The 23,924-nt window shown below is 39.9% G+C and overlaps 1 protein-coding gene across 5 annotated transcripts in view; it reads left to right on the forward strand.

Moving 5' to 3' along the window:
* PHACTR2 (phosphatase and actin regulator 2) overlaps positions 1–23,924 on the forward strand; it is a 237,796-nt gene that overhangs the window by 93,332 nt on the left and 120,540 nt on the right. The window lies entirely within an intron of this gene.

Below are 23,924 nucleotides of genomic sequence, written 5' to 3' on the forward strand. Positions count from 1 at the left end.
ACAAAAATATCATACAAAGTACACATATTTAGAAAACTTTGTTCTCTTAAATATGCCTATAGGACAAATTTCTCAAAGTGAAACTGTGGGATCAGCCCAGCCTGTGTTGCTCAGTGGTTGAGCATCAACCTATGAACCAGGAGGTCATAGTTCAATTCCCAGTCATAGCACATGCCTGGGTTGTGGGCTCGATCCCCAGTGCAGGAGGCACCCGATCAATAATTCTCTCTCATCATTAATGTTTCTACCTCTCTCCCTCTTCCTTCCTCTTTGAAATCAATAAAAAAATATATATATTTTTTTAAAAAAGAAAAAATATAGGATCAAAAGATACATGCTTTTAAAATTTTGATAGGTGCTGCCAAGTTGTCCTTATAAAGGTTTCTATCAATTTATACCCTATAAACAATATATGAGAGTGCCTTATTTCCCCACCCTCACAACAATCAGTATTTTAAAATACCACCCGAAAGGTTGTAAAGTATTTGTAATTATTTTTTAATTTGTTTTTGTTTAGTCCTGGTCACATGTACTTCTTTTCTGTGACCAATCTCTGCATCATTCTTGGCTTTTGCCCATTTTACGCTAGCTTTCTCTTGCTGATCTATAATGGCTCTTTATGTTGAAGATAACATGTTATGCCTTTTCATAAATGATGCAAATGCAGAACTTTTTTTCTATGTAATCAACTTTATAAAGTCTTATTTATTTATTTAAACCTTGTGGGTTTTGAATCCCGTATAGAAAAACTCTCCTCATCCTCATTTATTTCTAAAGAATCAAATCATGCTTTTTCTGACATTTCGTTATATGTATGAAATGTTATATATATACTAGAGGCCCGATGCATGAAATTCATGCAAGAATATGCCTTCCTTCCCCCAGCTGCTGGCACTGGCTTCCCTCTGGCACCCAGGCTTCCCTCGCAGCCCCAGCTTCGTCTGGAAGGTCATCCAGAAGGACATCCAGAAGGATGTCTGGAAGGACGCCCAGTCTAATTAGCATATTACATTTTTATTATTATAGATTGCTATATGTATATATGACATGTATTTATTTATATATATATGAAATGTATCTTTATTTAAAAAGTGAGATAAAGATCCCCTTTAGTTTCTTTGCCAGTGTACTTCTATACATCAGTAGTTAATGTTCTGATTAATTTGAAATATCACTTTATTATATGTTACTTGTCATATTTCTTAGAACCTCTTTCTAAATTCTTTAGGTCAGTATTTCTCAAATATAAGTCAATACATCACTTAAGAGAATCTGTGGTTTAGCAGCAGTTCATAGGAGTTGGTTTCCAAGAAAAGGTGATTATAACATTTGATTCACAAACTTAAAATATAAAATTAATTATAAAATTAATTATAATTTCCATAGAAATTCTATTTTTTCTTAATCTCTTATTTTTTCTTAATCATTGTCATGTCTTTAAACATTGTCCATGTGTTAGCTCATCTTGGCTAGCATGTTTAAGAGGGTATATTTTGTCATAAACAATAATTTTTGGGTTATTGCTGTATTATTATTTTTATAACGAAATTTGCTTCTTTTCTTATTTCTGTTGGGCCATGATATATTCTCAGTTCACAAAACTAGGTGAAGGGCTCCAATGTAATTCATTGAAGTACAAAGGTTGAGTCTTTTTGGCTGTCGCATATCTCCACACTTTTCTTTTTAAAATATTTCTTTATTGATTTCAGAGAGGAAGGGAGAGGGAGAGAGAGATAGAAGCATCAATGATAGAGAGAATCATTGATTGGCTGCCTCCTGCGCGCCCCCTACTGGGGATCGAGCCTGCAACCCAGGCATGTGCCCTTGACTGGAATCGAACCTGGGATCCTTCAGTCCACAGGCCAATGCTCTATCCACTGAGCAAACCGGCTAAGGCCACACTTTTCTTATTTGGGGACACGAGTCTAGCTGAACATGGAGCAGATACACCCTTTGCCGTCATCCCTTGACAGTCATCACTTGGCATGTGGCCAAGGTGTCACCATCAGATGCACTTGCTCCAGGTTTTCAGCCCTGAGGGTTGCCATAAAGTAAATGTCTGTTAGAGATTTTTTCATGGGGACTGACAGAGTTGAGCATCAAGTGGTAGATAGGGAGGGTCCCAGGGCTACGGAATGCAGCAGCATGACTGACCAGTGTACTGTCCTGTGGTGGCATTACAAGGCCAGTGTCCTAAGCCAGTGGTTCTTCTGAGGATCCTTGTTGTGCCTTGTTCCCTTATTCATGTCCTAACCTCGATCCACCCAATATCCTTCCAATTAATTCCTTTTTTGTTTAAGTTAACCATTTTTGTTGTTTACAGCCAAAAAGAAATACACAAAAATGAGAGAGAGGGAGAGGGAGAGGGAGAGGGAGAGGGAGAGGGAGAGGGAGAGGGAGAGGGAGAGGGAGAGGGAGAGGGAGAGGGAGAGGGAGAGGGAGAGGGAGAAAGAGGGAGGGAGGGAGGGAGGGAGAGAGAGAGAGAGAGAGAGAGAGAGAGAGAGAGAGAGAGAGAGAGAGAGAGAGAGAAGGGCATGTGAGACATGATATTTCTTTGGCTGTTAGCTGTTGGTCCCTCTATTCCTAGTCCTCATTATGTTGTCGGTGACAAATGTTGCCAGACGGTAGTATATTTGTTTTCTATGCACATCTCACCCATGATTCTATTTTGGAAAGACAAATAGTGCTTCAGAGAACTTCATAGTGATAGTCATTTCAATAACAACATCATTGATGGCTCACAAAAGCAGAACGATATAATGACTCAAAGTTAGTCAGCATGGCTACCCTACTGATAGTATGTTGTGAGTCCTAGACTGGATACAGCTTGTGATTAATATCCTCATTTTATCCATTGGTTCTCATGTCTATATGGATAGATTAGTACACGGTGCTACAAACTCCCATAGGAAAGACATCTAACACAAACTTGTTGGGACAGCAACACTTTCTAGAAAAGTAACTCTTGGAAACCCAAAAGATGGACAGGGGACCAAAGTTAACCAGGAGACTCAGAATCCAACAGAATAGAGTAAGATCCTCTGGCAAAAGCCCTGAAGAGAGACACAAGAAGAGCAACTTACTCTCTAGCTCAGTGCAGAGAGATGAGCCAGGAGGCGAGGCTGGAAGGCGAAGTGGAGCTAGTAGAACTGGTCAAAGCCTGGAAAAGCTGAATGGATTTTGCATTCCTTCTGATTTAGCCCCAGAACGAATTTCTGATTTGTTTTCTGTTAAGTAATATACTACTGCTGGTATACTAATACACCACAGCTTAATTTGAAAAATACTTAAGACTTTTTTTTTAAATATAAGGGACATTCTGGGCAGTTGCGTAGTGGGTTGAATGGTGGCTCCCAAAAAAGAAATGTCAATGTCCTAACACCCAGAATCTGTGAATGTGACCTTATTTGGAAAAAAGGTCATTGCAGATCTAATTAAGTTAAATCTCTGGAGATGAAGTCCTCCTGGATTACCCACATGGGTGCTAAATGCAATGCTAAGTGTCCTTCAGACAGACAGAAGAGAAGATAGGGATGCGCAGAGGAGACGGCATGTGAAGACAGAGACAGAGGTGGGGTGTTGTGGTCACAAGCCAAGGAAAGCCCGGACCCCCCAGGGGGTGGGAGAACCAAGGAAGGATTTACCCCTAGAGCCTTCAGGAGGAGCATTGCCCTTCCAGAACCTTGACTTTGGACTTCTGGCCTCCAGAACTGTGGGAGAATAAATTCCCTCTGTTTTAAGTCACCAAGTTTGTGACCATTTGTTATGACAGCCACAGGAAACCGGTACAAGTTGCTGCGATGAAATTTAGCTTTACATTTTCTTCTGGTAATGCTAAAAAAGGCCGAGAGATTTATGCACAGGACTAGATAATAGTGCTATTCCCACCCATGTGTGGCCGAAGCCACACAATAACAAGTTGTATTGGCATCATTCTGATGGTCAAAAGTTCCTTGATTCAGAATGTCCTTTCTATTTCACATACTATGCCACAAACCCTCGGTGAAGTCAGATATAGTTTGTTGTGCTAATTCTGTTATAAGATAAAAAGTGTTTCCATCAAGGTTCTGTTGTTTTTAGACCTAGTTTCTCCAACACATTGTTACAAACAGGCTTGCTTTGGAAGCACTGTGAGAACCTAAAAAAGTGATCAGTTGACCAGAGCAAAGAGCAGTTATGTTAACACAAGTAAATGAAATTTACCAATAGAACAAGCATTTCATTTGAGTTGAGGGTTTGAACCTTCTTATCGTCACAACTCTACCACAATCTGAGGTCCTGGTCTGGGCACGGCTTGTTGGATTGTTTGTGTTTTGGATTTACTTGTGTTCCTCCAACGTTCATCGGTTCAATTCCTGACCCTAGTACCTCAGAATGTGTCCTTATTTGGAATGGGGTCCTTGCACATGTGAGGTAAGATGAGGTCATTAGGGTAGGCCTGAATTTAATATGCCTAAGGTCCTTATAAAAAGGGGACGTTTGGACACAGAAATGCACACAGGGAGAATACTATATAAAGATAAAGACAGAGATTAAATGATGCTTCTACTAAGTCAACGAATGCCAAAGATTCCCAGCAAACCACCAGAAGCTGGAGGAGAGGCATAGGACAGATTCGGTGTCACAGGACCCCTGGTTCTTGGACTTCCGGCCTCCGGAACTGTGAGACCGAAAATCTATGATGTTTAACCACCCAGTGTGTGGTACTTTGTTACAGCAGACCTAGCAAACATAGTACAGTTTGTTCCATATTCATTTGCTTGAGAATTGTCCATGAGCACCAAGACAATTCAGGACAATAGAAAGGAAAGATTCAGGTTATATTTCAGGTGATTTCATCCTAAACTATTTAGAACTCACTTTACTAACACTATTACATATTGCATATATAACAATGAATTGAATACATCACTGTTCTATAGACACATCATTGATGAACCGTTTATATAAATTTCTACTTTAGCCCGGTTGGTGTGGCTCAGTGGTTGAGCATTGACCTATGAACTGGGAGGTCACTGTTCGATTCCGGGTCAGGGCACATGCCTGGGTTGTGGGCTCCATCCCCAGTGAGGGGCATGCAGGAGGCAGCCTATCAATGATTCTCTCTCAAAAAAAATCTTTTTTTCTACTTAACCCAGGTCTTTTTTAGGGCAAAATATTTCATAAATAATTTACTCAGTGACTATGATTGGCTTTAGAATTGTATTGGAATAGATATAATCCCAAATCAAATTTAACATTGACATTTGAAGTCAGACCTTGTGGTATATATATACAATGGAATACAACTCAGCCATAAGAAAGGATGAAATAGCATCATTTGCAATAACATGGATGGACCTTGAGAACATTATGCTAAGAGAAATGTCAGTCAGAAAAAGCTAAAAACCATATGATTTCACTCATGTGGGATACAAAACTGAAACTCATGAACACAAACAGCAGTGTAGTGGTAGCCGGAGGGAAGGAAGTTAAGGGAGAAGGGCGTTCTAACAAGGTGACAGAAGATTTAACTTTGGGTGGTAGGCACACGATGCAATATACAGATCTTGTAACATAGAAACCCGTGCCTGAAATCTATATGTTCATGTTGAGCCATGTCGCCCCAATCAATTTAATAATAAACTTTAAAAATAATAAATGAGGACAATTTATTTCTGCTAAAAAATAAAATATCAGACCTTTAGGTAGCTTTAATCTAGCTCTTTAGAATGCTATTAAATGTTTCACTGGAAATGCATATTTTGTTTACAAGCAGAATTTAGTGTTCTGTTTCCATGATGGATATTGATATTTGATATTGAATAAAGCACTGAAGAGAAGTAATCTATTACAACTTGTTTCTCCTGTACGAGCCCCTGCAAGCACCTCGTGTCATGTTCCTGCATGTCCAAAGAGATTAGAGGCAGCAGGGTTTCAGATCAAAGACTATGCATCTGCCTACCCCAGGGTTTTCAAATTAAAAAAAATTAAATAAAAGCTCATTAAAGAAAAGTAACTCAACAGAAGTCTAAATAAAATGCAATTTTAAGAAACTTAATGTTCCTTAAATGTTGAATATCTGATACTTCAAGTGATTATTCACACTTTTCCCATTGTATTGAACGTAAAAGTCAACTTTTGCAAAGAATGTTTAAAATATTCTGAAATTTTATATAATGGCGCAGCTATCAATCTGATTTATTGTGAAGTATTTAAACCCCAATGAACTTAGTGGCATTTATATGGACTCATGCATATTTTAGGCTTCTTTAATTTGCATAATAGAACATATGTGGGGGTTTTTAAATTTAAAGTTAGATTTAGTGTTGGAAAGTGCTGTTTCTAATTTAATGTTATAGGTCCAGCATCTGCAAAGTAAAAGAAGGGTGTGTGTGTGGTGAAAGCATTTTGTAAGTTTATATTTACTGAAGGATGTATTGCTCATTTGGAAGGGAAAAATTTCTAGTGGATATAATAAAAAGTTGTGCTGGTGTTTATAAGTCTCTATATTTCCCATTTTTTAGAATATAGATATGACAAAATTTTGTTTTATGGTAATGTCCTTTAAATCTACAGAGAATAAATACATTTTAATAAGTAGTGTTTGGCTTTAGTAATGAACACTTTGAAGGAAACAATATATGTCTTACTTCACACATTACACAAAAATTAAAGATTTATAGGTAAAAGATAAAAAATACCAGAGGAAAATATGAAAAAGTGAGCATGAAAGTCAATTCATAATTTAACACTAACATCAGAAATCATAAAAGAAATGGTTGAAAGGTTTGTGTACTTATAATTATAAAACAATCTATAATAATAAAAGTATAACTTGCTAATTAGACTGGACAGCCAAACAACCTTCCAGACATCCTTCCGGATGAAGCCACGGTGGCGGGGCCAAGGCAGAGGTGGTTAAAGGCAATCAGGCAGGCAGGCCAGCGGTTAGGAGCCAGCAGTTCTAGATTGCGAGAGGGATGTCCAACTGCCGGTTTAGGCCCGATGTGGGATTGTGAGAGGGTGCAGGTCGGGCTGAGGGACCCTCCCCCCATGCACGAATTTTGTGCACTGGGCCTCTAGTCCTATATAATAAAAGCCTAATATGCTAAGTATCCGGTCGGCCGTTCAACCAATCAAAACGTAATATGCTAATGATATGCTAAGGCTGCTCAACCGCTTGCTATGACGTGCACTGACCACCAAGGGCCAGACAGTCAACTGGTCGACGAGTCACTATGATGGTCACTGACCACCAGGGGGCAGATGCTCCAACCAGTTAGCTTGCTGCTGGGGTCTGGCTGATCGGGACTGAGTGAGACACTCCCTGAAGCCCTCCCGTGGTCCCTGCCTGGCTGGACAATCTCCCACATCCCTCCCTGGCCCTGATCGTGCACCAGTGGGGAACCTCAGCCTGGCCCGCGCCCTCTTGCAATCCGGGCTGAGGGACACCCCCCCCCCCCAGAGTGCACAAATTTTGTGCACCACTAGTACTCCATAAGAAAACATAAATTTAAAATACTAGGAGGAAATATTTATTTACATGTTAACATGTTAGAAACAATTCCATAAATATTCCTTTAACACGTTAAGTGCCCAGTCAGTCACCGGTGACTGACACTATATTTTCCGTCCGGAAGACAAAACAGTCTAGGCGCTTAACGTGTTAAGCCTTTTATATTAAAACTAGAGGCCAGGTGCCTGGATTTGTGCACTGATGGGGTCTCTCGGCCTGGCATGCGCCCTCTCGCAATCCGGGACCCTTCGGGGGATGTCAGAGAGCCGGTTTTGGTCCGATCCCTGCAGACCAGGCCGAGGGACCCCACTGGTGCCCGAATCCATGCACCGGGCCTCTTGTATGCATATAAGATCTTATGTTAATCTCTTCCCACCCTTCCCCCTGCCCACTTCCCTCTGAGATTCACCATTCTGTTCCATGTTTCCATGCCTGTGGTTGAGCATCTGCCCCCTGGTGGTCAGTGTGCGTCATAGCTACCAGCCGGTTGGCCAGTCAGCCAGTCGCTTAGGCATATATATATATATATATTTTTATTCTGTTTAAATGAGCATCTAACATGTCTGAAGGCATAGGTGAAATACAAGAAAGATACAGATTAGACTCAGTTGGGGTCCTCCCAAGAGCCCTAAATCTATAGTTTCATTTCCATTCTTGGAGGGTTTATGTCAATATATAGTTCTTTTTAAATTATAAAACTCTATGCCATTTTAAAACCTCTAAATAGAGCAGACATTATCTAATATTAATATCATAACATAGATCCTTTATTGACTATTTAAAATAACCAAATTACATTGTGGCCAGTTTGCTTTAGTGGTTAAAGCCTTGGCCTGTGAACTGAAGGATCCTGAGTTTGATTCCCGGTCAAGGACACATACCTGGGTTGCAGGTTCCATCCCTGCCCAGGTTGGGGCGTGTGAGGAAGGCAACCAATTGATGTATCTCTTTCACATCAATGTCGCTCTCTCTCTCATACACTCCTCCCTTGTGCCTCCTGCTCCCTTCCACTGTCTCTAGAAATCAGTGGAAATAAATATATCCTTGGGTGAGGATTACTAATGAAATAACTAAATTAAGTGGCTTCCAAATAAATTTGCTAGTAGTATAATGAGTGGCAGACCTTTAAGATCTAATTAACTTTACGTGGCAGACACATGCCAACACACATGCATGTATTTTAATATAATACAGTCACTTCTTAGACGTAACCTAATCCTTCCAATACAGCTGAAAATGTGTCCCATTTTGCATGATTTATCGTCGAACCCCAGCTCCCTTTCCTGTGTTCATGGAACTAGTAGGAAAGTCAGAATTCCACTTTTCTTGAAATGTCAAGAAGGGCAGATGCACTCCGACCTCAGCTTTAAATTTAACCAAGAATATGGGAGGATTTGAGGCTGCTCCGCATACCTCGCAAGGAATTTTCCCCCAAGCACTAATCTCTGAAGAGCCTGAAAAATTTTGCAGGCAAAGCCTTATTGTCTCTTGACATGAAGTTATGCTCAGCATGCTAACTGTAAGCCAGAGCTTACTTTCGGAACAGCAAACAACATGTTCCTACTCTTTGTAATGTCTGTGCTAAAATAACAGTCTTGTGATGATTATTCTCTATTGTCAACGTTTCTTAAGTGCCTACAGTAGAGGTAGGGCTTGCTTCTTAAGAATTTTAAAATGTGTTTTTAGCAAGGCTTTAGAGATTGAATCTTTATCTTGCTGTCACTAATTACATTTTTCTAAGGAGTTAAAAACACACACACACACACACAAAAGAAAACCCACAGAATTATTTTAGGTCCCCATTAAAATGTAGAACGTTCTGTGGTGGCTGGCTGCTGGTGACACTGGTAACCGGAAATACTACAACTTACTGAACCAGGACTAAGTGATGTGTGTTGTAACGTGCACTTTACACTCATTCCTCTTATGCAGGTGATATTACCTCTATTATTCAGATGAGAAACCGAGATTCAGGGAGGTTTTAAAACTTGATGAGTTCACACAGCTAATACGTAACAGCAAGATTCAAACCTAGAACGACCCAACTCCAAACCCTACTATGAACCTTTTTTTCTTTCAAAATTCCTGCAGTCCGTGGGAACAATCTAGTATGTGTTCATTCACTCACACCTACATAGCGCGAGGCCCTGGTGCCGTCTCTAGGCCTCTGCCTTCCTGCGTGTCCATTTGATTGAAATGAATAAATGCTTAATATTAGTTAAGTGATATGGGAAAAATAAAGGGAAATAGAGAGACAGAGATTCCTGAGAGGGACACTGAATATAGGGGTAGGGATGGTCTCCCTGAGAATCTGTTAGCTGAGGGGAGACCTTGGATGAGACAAGGGAGGAGAAAGCCCTGCAGATATTTGGTGGGAAGAGCTCTCAACCCAGATGGAAGAACAAGTGCAAAAGCCCTGAGGAGGGAATATGCTGTGTCTGAGGACCACAGGTAGGCCGAGCGGCTGGAAAGGGGGGGTGGGGGAGGGTAGAGGAGAGCATGAAATGAGGACAAAGAGCCAGCCAGGGCAGTTCAGGGAGGCTCTGCAGGCCATGGTAAGGATTTACAATTTTTAATTTAAATGTTTGATGGGAACCTAATGGAAGACTGGGCTTTGAGGAGGGCCTGAGTCTCACTGACCCTGGCCTTAAGGAGAACAGATTCGGGGGAAGAGGGCCTCAGCTGAAATAGGGAGGGCAGTTAGGATGTTGCCTTGCCCCAGGGAGATGTGGTGGCCCAGAGAGCGAATAGCAGTGGGGGCGCTAGTGAGCGCTGCATTTGGTGTCTGTTTTGAGAATTCAGGGCCAGGGGAGTTACTACTAACCCGGGACATAGGCAAATCTTACAACAGAACAGCGGAACAATAAGGACAATGTCCGATTAAGAGCTGGATTGTTAGCTGCAAATTCTTCCAGGCATCTCCCACATATTATTTGGGGAACGCAGGGCCTGTGACTGGTAGTATTTTGAGATGGGGGAAGACTACTACAGCCTCGTCTGCACCTCCCTGAGAGCTCAGCTAGCCACCAATTTGCCTTGTTAATTAGTAAGTGTTCATCCTAATTCTAGATAGAGTTCTCAAATGAATTAAATCCAAAGGACAAGAGGATAATAAATGGATCTGATCATCTATAAATCGGGAATAACTGTAGGGCAGTGGTCGGCAAACTGCGGCTCGTGAGCCACATGCGGCTCTTTGGCCCCTTGAGTCTGGCTCTTCCACAGAATACCGACTTCTGCGCATGGGCCACGAAGTTTCAATCACACTGTACGTGCGCGCCCGCACGTGGTATTTTGTGGAAGAGCCACACTCAAGGGGCCAAAGAGCCGCATGTGGCTCTTGAGCCGCAGTTTGCCGACCACTGCTGTAGGGGGTAGGAAGGTGAGGCACAGAAAAGCAAGGCAGGGCTAATTGAGAGGGAGGCTGTGATGAGCCGGGTAAGTAAGGAAAGACAAGCGACGCAGAGGGGGGGGCAATCCGAAGTCGCTCACCAAGACTGAGCACAATCTGATGTGTGGACAGGAGTGAAGGGCTGGTGGATTTTTCCAGTGCCCTGAAGCACTAATCCCCTAAATGTGGCACGCTGGCCAGCAGTGGAGTACACTGTCCAGTTCCTCACTTTTCCGAGGTAGGCAGACTGGGGATCATGCTTCTCCGGCCAGAACAGGTGCGTGTGCATGTGCGTGTGCCTGCATGTACATGGTGCCTATGTGGCTAAATAAAGCCTACTCGATCTTGCCTCCCCTCATGGCTACTGAGCTGTTGATTTTGGATGGCCCACACTCAACCAACCACCATCCAAAGTCACAGCTTTTCCTTCCTTTTTTCCTTACTTTTTGTGTGTATGTTTGTAAACAGTAACATTCACACCCAAGGAGAACGAGGAGTAAGGAGAGTGTGAAATGGGCCTGAGTCAGAAAACATTTAAGAAGTTCAAGAAGGAGGTTGTTGCCTTGTCTTTCAAATAAATGTTGGTAGACTTTGTTGATTCTCGTGCATACCTAAGGAGGGGTGTGCGAGTGTGTGTGTGTGTGTGTGTGTGTGTGTGTGTGTGTGTGTGTGTGTTCGCGGGGTCAAGAGTTTACTAGTGACCCTCAGAATGTTTGACCAGAAAGGAGTGAAAACCACCACCTGGTAGGCTCATGTACTAGCATTTATTCAGCACAGGTGAGTTTGTTGGACGTTTTGTGTGTGATTAAATGTAAAAATCCCCAATAAAAATTTTTTTTTAAAGTTCTTTCAAGAAAAAGGCACTTGAGCTGACTGCAACAGCTAGCAGCCTTGAGCCAAAGGAGGATCCTGGAGCACTGCTTCTTTTCCATACCTGCTGGATCGGTTCAGCCAAAGGGCATTTGAGCCAGCACTTCTCAGATGAAAGCCTCTTCACAGTGACCGCAGCTGTGTTTCCCCTGTGGGACGTATGATTTGCCTGTCAGTGTTGTGAGTACACATGTGTGCATTGCTTTTGTTTCCCCAGCAGAGATCCCCTCTAAGCTGGGTCAGGTTTTAGTTCTTATTACAAAGTTCAGAGTTTCGGGAATCCAAGTGGGTTGCTAATTCCTGCTGATAAAGGTGAGCAGCCCTCACAATGAGTGTATAAACAGAAAGTTTATTGTGAGGTAATCAGAGCTGATGGTGGTTTTACCAGCAACAGTGATATTCACACCCAGTGGCTGAAATAAGGCTGAATGCCTACCTGAAGCTAACCCTCCGCCGTCACACCTGGACTGTTTGTCTATGTTGGTAGACTGAGTGTGTGTGTGTGTGTGTGTGTGTGTGTGCACGCATGCTCGCACACACGTGTTTTATAATAGTTTCATGGCACTGTGAAATTCAGTTGCTTTTCAGCAGCCAGTCTAAGTAGGGTAGGTAATTCATGAGCCCTGGGCAGGCACAGCACCCAGCCCCATCTCAGGAGCATCTACGTTATTTCCAGGAAGATTTCAGCCAGAAACTCCTGGCAGACAATAGAAAAGCACCAGGTGTTGCCAGCAACAGTCTCCTTCTTCTCCCTTAAAAGTTGTGATGGGCAAGTTTCCCAAAGCAGGAGAGAAAGATCTATGATTTTATGATTTCATAATCTGATCTGCAATTCTCTTAATGATCAGTACTAAAGAAGCATCTGGGTAGTTGAATCTGTAGTTGAATGACTATTATAACCAATGTTTTGATTAATAAATAGATGTCATAATAGAAGTAGAAATTTCATGATTTCTTTAGCAATAACTGACTAGCAAAGCATTTCAAATGAATGACTCAAATAGAAAGACCATGTCTCAGTTTTGTAATCCACAAAAAGATGAGTACAACAGACATGTTAATTTCAAAACTTAGGTTAAAAAAACTAACTGGCAGGTTCCACATGAACAGAGACTTGATTGGCCAGAGGGAAATGTTCAATGTTTTGAATGTTAGATGATCACAGATTCCATCTGAACCAAGGTTGAAGTGGTTGTTTTTTTTATATTGGGGGGAGGGGGGCGGAGGGTATTATAATTTACATACAGTGAAGTGCACAATTTTAAGAGACAATTCTGTGAGTTTTGACAATTGCATGCACCCATTCAACCCAGGATATAGAATATTCACATGCCCACAAAATTGATCAAGACATAGAAAATTCCCTTCCCCACAAAAATTTCCTTCCTGGCCCCTCCCAGTTAGTCCCCACCAAGCGGCAAACTCTGTTCTGACTTCTTTCACCATCCATTAGTGTGCCCAGTCCCAGAACTCTATCAGTGGAATCCTGCAGGATATACTCTTTTGTGTCTAGTTTCTTTCACTCTGTAAAATGGTCTTGGGGATCATCCATTTTGTTGGGTTTATCAGTAGTTTCTCACAGGTTGGATTCCCCAGAAAGAGACAAAGAGTAGCGTGCAGGGCATTTATTAAGGAGGCCGCTTGGGACCTATCGCTTTGAAAGAGGCAAAAGAAGCAGGGGTGAGCAGAGGGAAAGTGGAGCTGTGAGGCAGCCCAACACCAGCCTCAGCTGATGCCAGTGGGTGCTCTGGGCCCATCGGTGAATGGGTTGTTCCGTGGTGGAATTCTCTCCTGTCAGTGGGAGCGCTGGAGATAGATGGCAAGTTTTGCCCACTCTGTAGTGATCAGGCATTGAATGTGGGATGCTTCTCCCCGAAAGGGCTGACTGCTAAGGGCGGTCTTTCAGCAGCACCCCCAGGAGAATGGGAATATGTCCTGGAGTTCTGAGAGGGTTTGGGGCAGCACGTCATAGAGTTTCATTGCTGAGTTCCAGCGATGGATATAACACAGTATATTTTTCCACCCTCCTGTTGATGGATATTTGGCTATTATGAATAAAGCTGCTATGAACATTCCTGAACTGGTCTTTTTTATGGATATATGTTTTCATTTCTCTTGGATAAATGCCTAGAAATAGAATTTCTAAATCATTGGATAAGTGTGTTTAACCTAATGTAAACTGCCAGACCAAATTCCAGATTTACCATTTTACACCCCTCCAACAATGAATGAAAGTCCCAGTTGCTATATGTTCTCACCAACACTTGGTGTCTAGTCTTTTTAATTATGGGAAAGACTTGAAAAGTTTCCCAATCATGTGGATGGAAATGTCAGAAGAGATTTCTGCTTGGATTGGAGTTTAGACTAGATAGATTCTGAATTTATGATATAAAAAGGCACCATTTCATATGCATTGTTATAGCAAAAATCACATTTAACCCGTTCACTCTAAATCCTTTGTTATTTTGGGAGATGTACTGCCACATCCAAATTTATTTCAAAACGACTTTGAATTCTTGAGGTTCAGGTTAAACTTAAGTGTGAACTTAATCTGAAATTGAACCTCCTTAATGGTAAGATTCTTCTATACTTGAAAATGAATTACAGTGCTTGGATTCTTTTTCCTAACAGATTCCTTCAATAAAGTATATTTAGATAATATGCTTTAATAGTACCGATCAGTTACTATATGCACGGCTGTGTGCTAACCATGTCACATGTGTGTCAATCGTTTCAATTAATTTAGGTAGATACTATAATTATCACCCCCATCTTACAAATGAGGAGCTGATAGGGAAAGATGGGGCTGCTTCATTCATTCAACAAGCATTTATTGATTGCCACCAACATATAAGGGGATAAGGTATTGACAAAAAGTAGTTTTCTTCATGGAGATAGAATTCTAATAGTAGGAGACAGGAGATAGATAGATAGATAGATAGATAGATAGATAGATAGATAGATAGATAGATAATAAAAACAGTTTCACTCTTGTGCTTTCCATCCTATTTTTAAAATTTTGGTATAGTAACTAGACAGAATGATATAATATATATGTGCATTGTACTGTTATTATTATTATACTCCTGGACATCACACTACACAGTAGGCATCCACGGCTTCCTGAAGGCTGGCTAAGAGTTGCAGACATGGGTTCAGATCATTGTTGGAGGGTTGAGAATAAATCATAGTCATGGTCCTTGGAGCTTAGGCTCACCCTTTGAGCTCTAACTGATTTAAGTAACTTCCTAAGAATTGCTTCTGTAATTCAGATATGCTGGGAGGGCGTGGACAGTCCAGCTATGGCAGTATAATATTTTTGAGTGAATAATGATATAGATTCACAAAAGCCATGCATTTTGATATACAACCTACATTTCTTCTCAACGATTGTCCATAGTCCATTTTTCAGGCTCTGCACCTCTTTGAACTCATCAGAGGGGAAAGTGTGGACTTAACCATCTGGCTTTCTCCCAACTGCTAAGGTCTTTTCTTTCCATTCCATGCTACACTTCTCCCTCAATTCAAATTAAACTTCTCATATATCTGCTTCCTCTCAAACAACCTATATTCCTACCTGTATTGGTTATCTATTGCAGCATAACTATTACCCAAAACTTGGGAGCTTAAAACAACATATTATCGCTCAGTGTTTGTGTGTCAGGGGCTTAATGGGGTCCTTGCTTAGAGTCTCAGGGTGTCACAAAGCTTCAATTAAGGTGTCAGCCAGGGCTGTGGTCTCATCTGTGGCTTGACTGGGGAAGGACATTCTTCCCAGCTCTGCAGCTGCCAGCAGCATTCCATTCCTTGCAGAATGTCAGACTGCAGGTCTGTTTCTTGCTGGTCTTGAGCCAGAATACTCTGCTCCTTGCCTCAAAGCGCTCTCCAGCTTACAACATGGCAACTTGCTTCTTTGTAGCCAAGAGGAGTGTCTCCTAGCAAAGCAGATGTTCCAATCTTACATAACGTAAGCATGGGCACAGAATCACATGCTTCCTTGCCATGGTGTGTTAAGTAGAAGAAAGTCAAATCCCATCCACCCTCAAGGGAAGGGGCTTACACAATGTGTGAATACCAGGGACCCACCTTGGCATCTGTCCACCATACCCACAGTGTTCTGAAATAATTCCTGACCTTAGTCAAATGTCTTCTTCCTGCAAAAGCAGAGTAAACTAGAACCCTCCCTCCATTAACCTGCGTGCTATGGTTTGTGTGTTAATGAATATTCCTATTTAACTTTAGCACTGTTAATATATCTTTTCAACATGCAAGTATCTTTTATTTATTTATTTTATTGTTGACATTATTACAGATGTCCCCACCCCCTCCCTTTTATCTACCTCCACCCAACTTCCTCCATCGCCCCCTCTGACCATCACCACACTGTTGTCTCAAACAATCTATATTCCTACCTGTATTGGTTATCTATTGCAGCATAACTATTACCCAAAACTCAGCAGCTTAAAACAACATATTATCTCCATGGGCTATGCATACATGTTCTTTGGCTAATCTCTTCACCTTTTTTCATCCAACCCACCACCACCACCAATTCTACTCCCCTCTGACCTGGGTCAGTCTGTTCCATGTATCCATGCCTCTGGTTCTATTTTGTTTGTCACTTTATTTTGTTCATTAGATTCTAAATATAAGTGAGATCATATTACATTTGTCTTTGTCTGGCTTATTTCACTTAGCATAATACATAATCTTCGACATCCTATGTTCATAGCAGCATTATTTACAATAGCCAGGATCTGGAAAGAGCCCAAGTGCCCATCAGTAGAGGAGTAGATAAAAAAAGGAACTCTTACCTTTTGCGACAGCATGAATGAACCTGGAGATTATTTTGCTAAACACTGTTATATTTTAACCAAATCAGTTTTTAATAAGATGTGGAGAAATTGAACAAAGCTTTAACTGGGGGGATTGAAAATGTAAATGAATGTAATCAGCAGATGATGGTAATATTCAGATTATATGCTTTCTCGCTTTCTCCATTACTGAATTTAAAAATGTAAGTACTCATCAGTAAATGGTATTCTGTTGACACTATTGCTTACTGCTAGGCCTAACAGTGAACCCCACTGTACTTTTACTGCATCCTCAATTTCCTTTTCCTATTTCTCCTGGTATCCACAGATCTAAAGAGTGCATTGATACAGATCAGATGAATTCATTCATTTATATGTAAAATACTTGCTTAGTGAGCCCTTACCCATGTGCTGGCCCTGTGCTGTCTTATAATGGTAAGCAAGAATGGCTTCCAATGATACTGAGTCCAGTGCAGGAGATGTTTGAGGAGACAGCCTTGGGATAAATTCCATGGTGGACGTTTCTGTGGAAATATATATATGTAGGTCCTGGGAGATTTGACATCTAAGCTAACGTGTCTTTGAAAACATAAAATATAGGAGAATTGGAGGCCAGATACTGAGAATCAATCAACCCAAGTAGACATAGAAAATAAAACCTGAGGAAGGATGAGTCCTCTAGATGTTAATAAAAGAGGGAGACGAACAGAGATTGGAGAACCAAGGCTTTAGGGTAAATCTAGATAGACGATGGGGGGAAATGCCATGAATTTTTAGTATCTGCAGTGTTGGCCAGCTGGGAACAAAGTTTCACTGTTCAGATAGTAATTTTAATTTTCAGAGTAGGGTATTAGCTATTTCTATATGGACATAAATAATGGAGTACACCTAAATATCCATAGTGCTGTTGCGTGAAACGAAAAACTCCAGGTGAAATAGGGTAACATTTAACTTGAAAACAAAGCAAAAATTATCACCCTAAAATCACAGACTCAAGTGAGAAATGTATATGAAGGTTGACTATTTTATTAATAAATGTAGCTGAATATTATTTTTGGCACTGGTTCACAGAAGCAAATCATTGTTTGTGTTACTGGTCCACAAGACAGTACTGTATATACCACCTATAAAGAAGAAGTAAAATAATCTGAAGAAATGGGGAATTCTTTGGGACTTTATGTGGATTTTGGAATGTTTATAGCACAGCAAAATCCATAGCATTTTCTGCTAAATAAATAAATAAGTAAATAAAAATAAATAAATAAATCAGGTAAAGATCGCTTCTTACTATATATTGGACCCCTCTGTAAGTTGTAAAAATTTCCTTCGTGCCTTCTCCTAATTGAAAGTCCTCTGCTTAGAGAAGTTGGGGAATGAAAACTCTTTGACAAAAAAGCCTCCTTGCTTGGAGAGTGGTGTGTGGATTTAAAGTGGCAGTATTCCAAGCCTGTTTTGTATGTGTACTTCTTATTGTGTGATTTCTCCTGAATAAATCTCGTTTTGATGAAAGATTAAGTCTGAACACCTGCAAGTTGCCTCACCCTCCTTCTTGGCTCCCACCTTTTTCACCTATTTGGAGAATGTGTCAACTTTCTTTAATTGAGAAGTGATTTGTAGTTACTGAAATCCATTTTATATTATAAGGTCTCTTCAATCTGTACAACTTTCTCTAGAGGGTTGTTTTACTTGGAGGCATGTCTTAAATTCAGATTTAAGTTCTAATAAAATAAATATGTTTTTAGGGACAAACCTTATAGCTGCTCCCCCCCACCCCCATCCATGTTAAATACCAGAAGCATAAAAGTAAAGAACAGTTGAAGTTAAGACTGTTAAATATGAGAAACTACTGATTTTGTTTGTGATTCCCTTAAAATATCATTTGAAGTTTTAAAGACATCATTGTGCTATGAATAAAAAAAATATTTTTATAGAGAGGTATTTACTCTAAAGGAAACAAAAATAAATAGTGGATATGAGTTTTTCATCTGTTTTTAGTTATAGAATGCTGAGCTATTTAATAATGGAAGCAGTTTAAATAACCCTAAAAATGCATTTGTATTTTTCCCTGAAGGCAAAATAATAAGCTTTAAATTTGCCTTCCTACTAGTGATGTTTCAGTTCTTATAACTACCAGGTAGTCCTGTTCTTCATCTTGAATTTTCTTCAACTACATTCCAATAACTTTTTCCATTAAAAAATGCAGTGTAGATATTTTTGCTATTTGTTTAATTCTATATCTCAAGTATATAGAACGGAGCCTTTTGCAAAGGATACGCATAATAAATATTTGTTAGTTGAATGATGAACCAATAAATGAATTCTTATTTATATAGAACTATCATGCATATATAATAAAGACCCTATGTATTTTCATAGAATATGAATACAATGAAATACAGTTGTAACCCAAATGCCCATAAACTGGTAAATGGATAAATAAACTTTGGGATAGCCATATAATGGAACACTACTCAGAACAAAAAGGAACAAAATACTGATACGTACAAATATATTAAGTGAAAGCAGCTAGGTATAAAAAAAAAAACCCTGCATATGTGTTATTCCACTTATATGAAATTTTAGGAATATCAAAACTATAGGGATGGAAAGCAGGTCAGTAGTTGCCCAATGCCAGGGGTGGAACAGGGATTAACCATGATGGAACTCTTTAAGGTTCCCAAAGTTTTCTAAAACTTCATTGTGGTCGTGGTTGCACTACATATTTACCAATATTTATTGAACTGTTTACTTGAAATGGGTAGATGTTAGGGTTTTGAAATTATTCCTCAAAAAGCTATAAGCAATAAATAAATACAGTTAATACTAACAGCATACTATCAGAATTTAATCTTTCTGTTTTAAGAAGTGCTTCATGATTTTGAGGTTTCTTCAGAAAGAATTGCTGACTCTGTATTGGAAAGATTTGGATTTAGCAGTTAATAAAATTCAGAGCCTTCCCTCTAGAAGCCCATGGTTCATCCTTAACTCTTGGTAGAACACAGCTCTACCAGTACTCACCATTGTAATCATTTACCTGCAAGTCCCAACACCCACCCTCCACATGTATTGTAGTCCCCCTTATCCATGGTTTCTCTTTCCGCAATTTCAGTTACCCATGGTCAACTGTGGCCTAAAAATATTAAATGGAAAGTTCCAAAAATAAACAATTCATAAATTTTGTATTACTGCCATTCTGATAGCGTGATGAAGTCTTGTGTTGTCTCACTCCGTCCTGCCCAGGATATGAGTCATCCTTTGTCCAGTGTATCCAGGCTGTATGCATGCCCTGCCTGTTAATCAAGGAGTAGGCCTCCTGGTTATCAGATTGACTGGGGCAGAATCCCAGTGCTTATGTTCAAGTAACCTTTATTTTATTTAATAATGGTCCCAAAGTCATCCGCATAACTTCTATTATAGTATATTGTTATAATTGTTCTATTTGATTATTAGTTCTTATTGCTAATCTCTTACTGTGCCTTACTTATAACTTAAACTTTATTATAAGTATGTCTATATAGGAAAAAGCCTAGTATATATAGGATCCAGTACTCTCTGCAGTCTGAGGAATCCACTTAGGGATCTTGGAACATATCCTCCGTGCACAAGGGGGGACTACTGTGCAGGGTGGGGCAAAAGGAGGTTTACAGTTGTGAGTACGTGAAACATAGAGTTTATACTTGTATTATTAATTATTGCATTATTTTCCATTACAAATAACTGTAAACCTACTTTTGCCCTGACCTGTATATACTATGAAGCCCACCAGAGTGGGGGTCTGTACCTCACTTATCTTCATGGCCATGCACTAGAGGTGCTGGTCCTCATGGGAGGCCCTCTGTGAATTCTGTTGAATGTCTCGATGATTATTAATAAAATGGCATGTAAAAGGAAATCTGCGGGACTTGATATTATCTTGCAATGGAGTTCACCTACTATTGCCAAAATCATACATATATTCCTAAGGGACTTTTTTCCAATTCATACCTCTTATTGCTATAATTAAAGAGATAACCCAAATCCTTATTCTTTTATTTACCACTTATATATTAAATGCCCTCCGTGTGCTCAACATTTTGTTATATTTTAGGGAGGGATACGATGGTTAAGGAAACAGGGATTTGGACCTTATTTAATGAAATTATTTCCTGTAAATTATTCAAGATGTCTTAAAGGACTGTTCTTTATAGATATTTGGTCAAGATTATTAATTTTATTATTATTAATCTTTTGGTAAAGATTATTAATTTTATAACAGTTGTCAGAGTTTTATGTACAGTGGGTGAGTAATTTGTTTTTCTTATGAAATGATGCGCAGCGCGTTGCACACTTTTTCTCCTGGAGTGGGGGGGGGGGGAGTTTTTGCAAAAGGAAATTCCAGCACCACCCCCTGAGGTCTTTATTTGCCAGAGTAAATCTTCCAACTGTCCAGCTCAATCAGTAAGTACGCACACGTGAGGCACAGCACGCCCTCTACACAAAGGCAGGGCCAAGGTATTTTGCTAATCCTTTTAGCCTGAGCAAGCAGCAGAAGGAAAACTCAGGAAATAAATCACATAAAAATATGAGAACAATAGGAAAGAAAAGCCCGTCCTACAGGTTTGTTTCCTGTGCTAATACTTGTGGAATGTGGTTTTCTGTCCTGCTGATGCTTAATATAACTAAAATGTCCAAAGTTGTAATTTTTTTTTCTTAACCAAAGTTCTCCTTGATCTGTTTATATTTTCATGTTAAAACTAAAATCTCTCAGAATTGTCCAAATAAAAGGCATAGGAAACATCCGGTTGCAATTGCTACAGAGTAGTTTTTTAAGGTAAATACTAGCTACATATATAGAATTCCAGGTGAAATGATAAGATATAGTAAGACTGTTTTTCAGTAGTTATTCTTTTTGTAAGTAAACTACTGCCTTTCACAAAATGTACCCAAGTTTTGGGGTAGTACAAAGTTTTTAAAAACCGGTAGACATTCTAATTAAAAATAAAACGAACTTAACGTTTAAAATGTTTTGCATATCAGTTTTTAGTTTCTGAGTTATGTATTCTTTTACCTGATTGTTAGAACCTATTGTATTAAAATAACCTTCTAAGTTTAAAAATTGCCCTCTAGCACCTCCATCAGAGGAAGAGAGAAAAGGCAGTTTCCTGCTTTTTAATAAATCTGACAACGGTAAGTAGAAAGAACATAATTAGCTAAAAATGCTGCTTTAGATGACCTATGAATTTGTGTTGTTTCATCTGAGCATTGTACCTGGAAAATAAACCTGTATTTCTAAAAACCCTCTGTGGACAGTTACTAAGTCGTAATTACTCAATTTCATTTCCTTCCCACTAAGAAAGGGTTTTCTGAGACAGCAATTTCCATGACTCAAGGAAACGTCAGTAATTTGCTGGATCTCCATGGCTAAGTTCAGGAACAAGGGTGGCAAGTACATGGACCTTCACCTCCTTGTACCTGGCCACCACCTCCTTGCTCCCAGGGCCACCACTGCTGTGATCAACCATCACACCCTGGACTCTTCCTAGCTCTTCTCCTCCTAACTGCTGGTGTCTTGAAATGGGCCCAGCACCTGGCAGCAGCTGGGCAAAGCGAACACCCAGGCTCCTGTTCATGGCATTTGTGCTCTTAGGGAGGAAGTTGTCACTCTTTCTCCCACTCCAAGCTAAGATTTGGCCGCCTAAAGTGGCTGGCAGTGTCCTGAGTGACAGGATTTAGTAGTGGTGGCAGTAGCAATTGTTAGCCACCAAATTATAGGTCTGCAATTGGGACTTTGACCTAGTAGGAAAGAAGTTTAGGTTTATGCCTCTTTTAACTTTTATCCAATAGGTGTAGTGATTTCCATTCATTAGGAGTGCACTGTGACATTGGGCACCCCAGGCAGGTGAGCTTAGTAACTCCTACGTCGGACTAGCCAGTGAAACCTGTGTTGTAGGGTAGAATACTTGAAAATCTCAGTAAGTACACCGCTTCGTCACAAGGCAAAAACAGTTTCAGGAAGGGGAAATTCCATCTAATCCACTCTTCATTACTTTCCAGAATTATATGAATAAATCATCGAAGTTGTTTCAAGGATTGAAAAATATTTAGACTGGACTGTGGAAAAATCAGTAGATGCCATCCCTCTGTATTTTTAGGAAGGCTTAACATAAATGATTCCTCACACTCCGTCCTCGTATGTTTTGGTGGCAGCGTATTATAAGAGATGAAAGTAGTAGTATGCTGAAGTCAGCTCATACAGGGCAGTTGTTATATGTCCAGGAATTTTACAAACCAGTTGACATAAATTTTGCAAGTTGGTTGACCACTTGTTGAATTGGCCATTGTAGAAGTATTTGCATCTTGGAAACTGGCAAACACTACACATTGCAAATCAATCTTGTCTCCTACCCCCAGACAAAACTGATTAAACATTTACCAGGATAGCACTAGATAAGAGATTGACTTAGAAATATAGACCAAAGAGCAGGATCAATGGGATAAATGCTGAAGAATTACCTTCCTCAGAGTTAGATGTCAGCACTGATCTTGCTTAGCATTTAAAAATAAATAAATAAGTTCCCTGGAAAGAGGTAATAGAGAACTATCCATATTTTTCAGGTGACATTAAACATTCCCATAGTTTAAACTATAGGCCCATAGCATCAACACCCAGAACTCTTAGAAAACTGTGAGTTGGCTGAATAATAGCAGAATATGGGAAGAGTAAGGCAAATTTAGGAGAAATTGCCTTTAAATATCCTTGTTAAATGATAACTTCTAACCTTTGTGTTATAACCTAGAAATGAAATGTAGGGATTTCTGTCGACGTTTTCTGTGGTCAGTAGAATTATTTGTTAGCTGTGATAAAAAAGGCTGCTTCAACGCCAAGCCCCATCAGAAGCTCTGGAAATCAAATAGAATAGCTGGCCCACCCGTCTAAAGCAACCCTAGTGCACACTTCCTGCAGCTTTGGTTGACATGCTTCACGAATAATGTAATGGAACTGGACAAGTTTCAGAGAAAAGCTTGTAACCTGATCGGGGGATTATAAGAATCCCAGATGAGGCTAAGATTATATTAACTAGCAAATCATGAAAGGTTCTGAATAAAGTAAATATAGATGGATTTAGGGAATCCTGAAAGACTAGAACTTTGGAGTACCGCTTTGATGTTTGACATAAGAATCTGTAGAAGGAAATAAAAGGGACACATTATTGTTTTTCAAGGAAAAGAAGTACCTACAGTAAAAATGTTGTACCTCAAAGTTTAACTTCTGTCAATTTTTAAAAATCATTACATGAGGGTATTTTAATGTGTGACATCTAATGTGTATTTCCTCTAATCAATGACCTCCGTTATTAATTAAGCTTTATCA

Source organism: Myotis myotis, unplaced genomic scaffold (assembly GCF_014108235.1).
Source record: "Myotis myotis isolate mMyoMyo1 unplaced genomic scaffold, mMyoMyo1.p scaffold_m19_p_7, whole genome shotgun sequence".
Lineage (NCBI taxonomy): Eukaryota > Metazoa > Chordata > Mammalia > Chiroptera > Vespertilionidae > Myotis > Myotis myotis.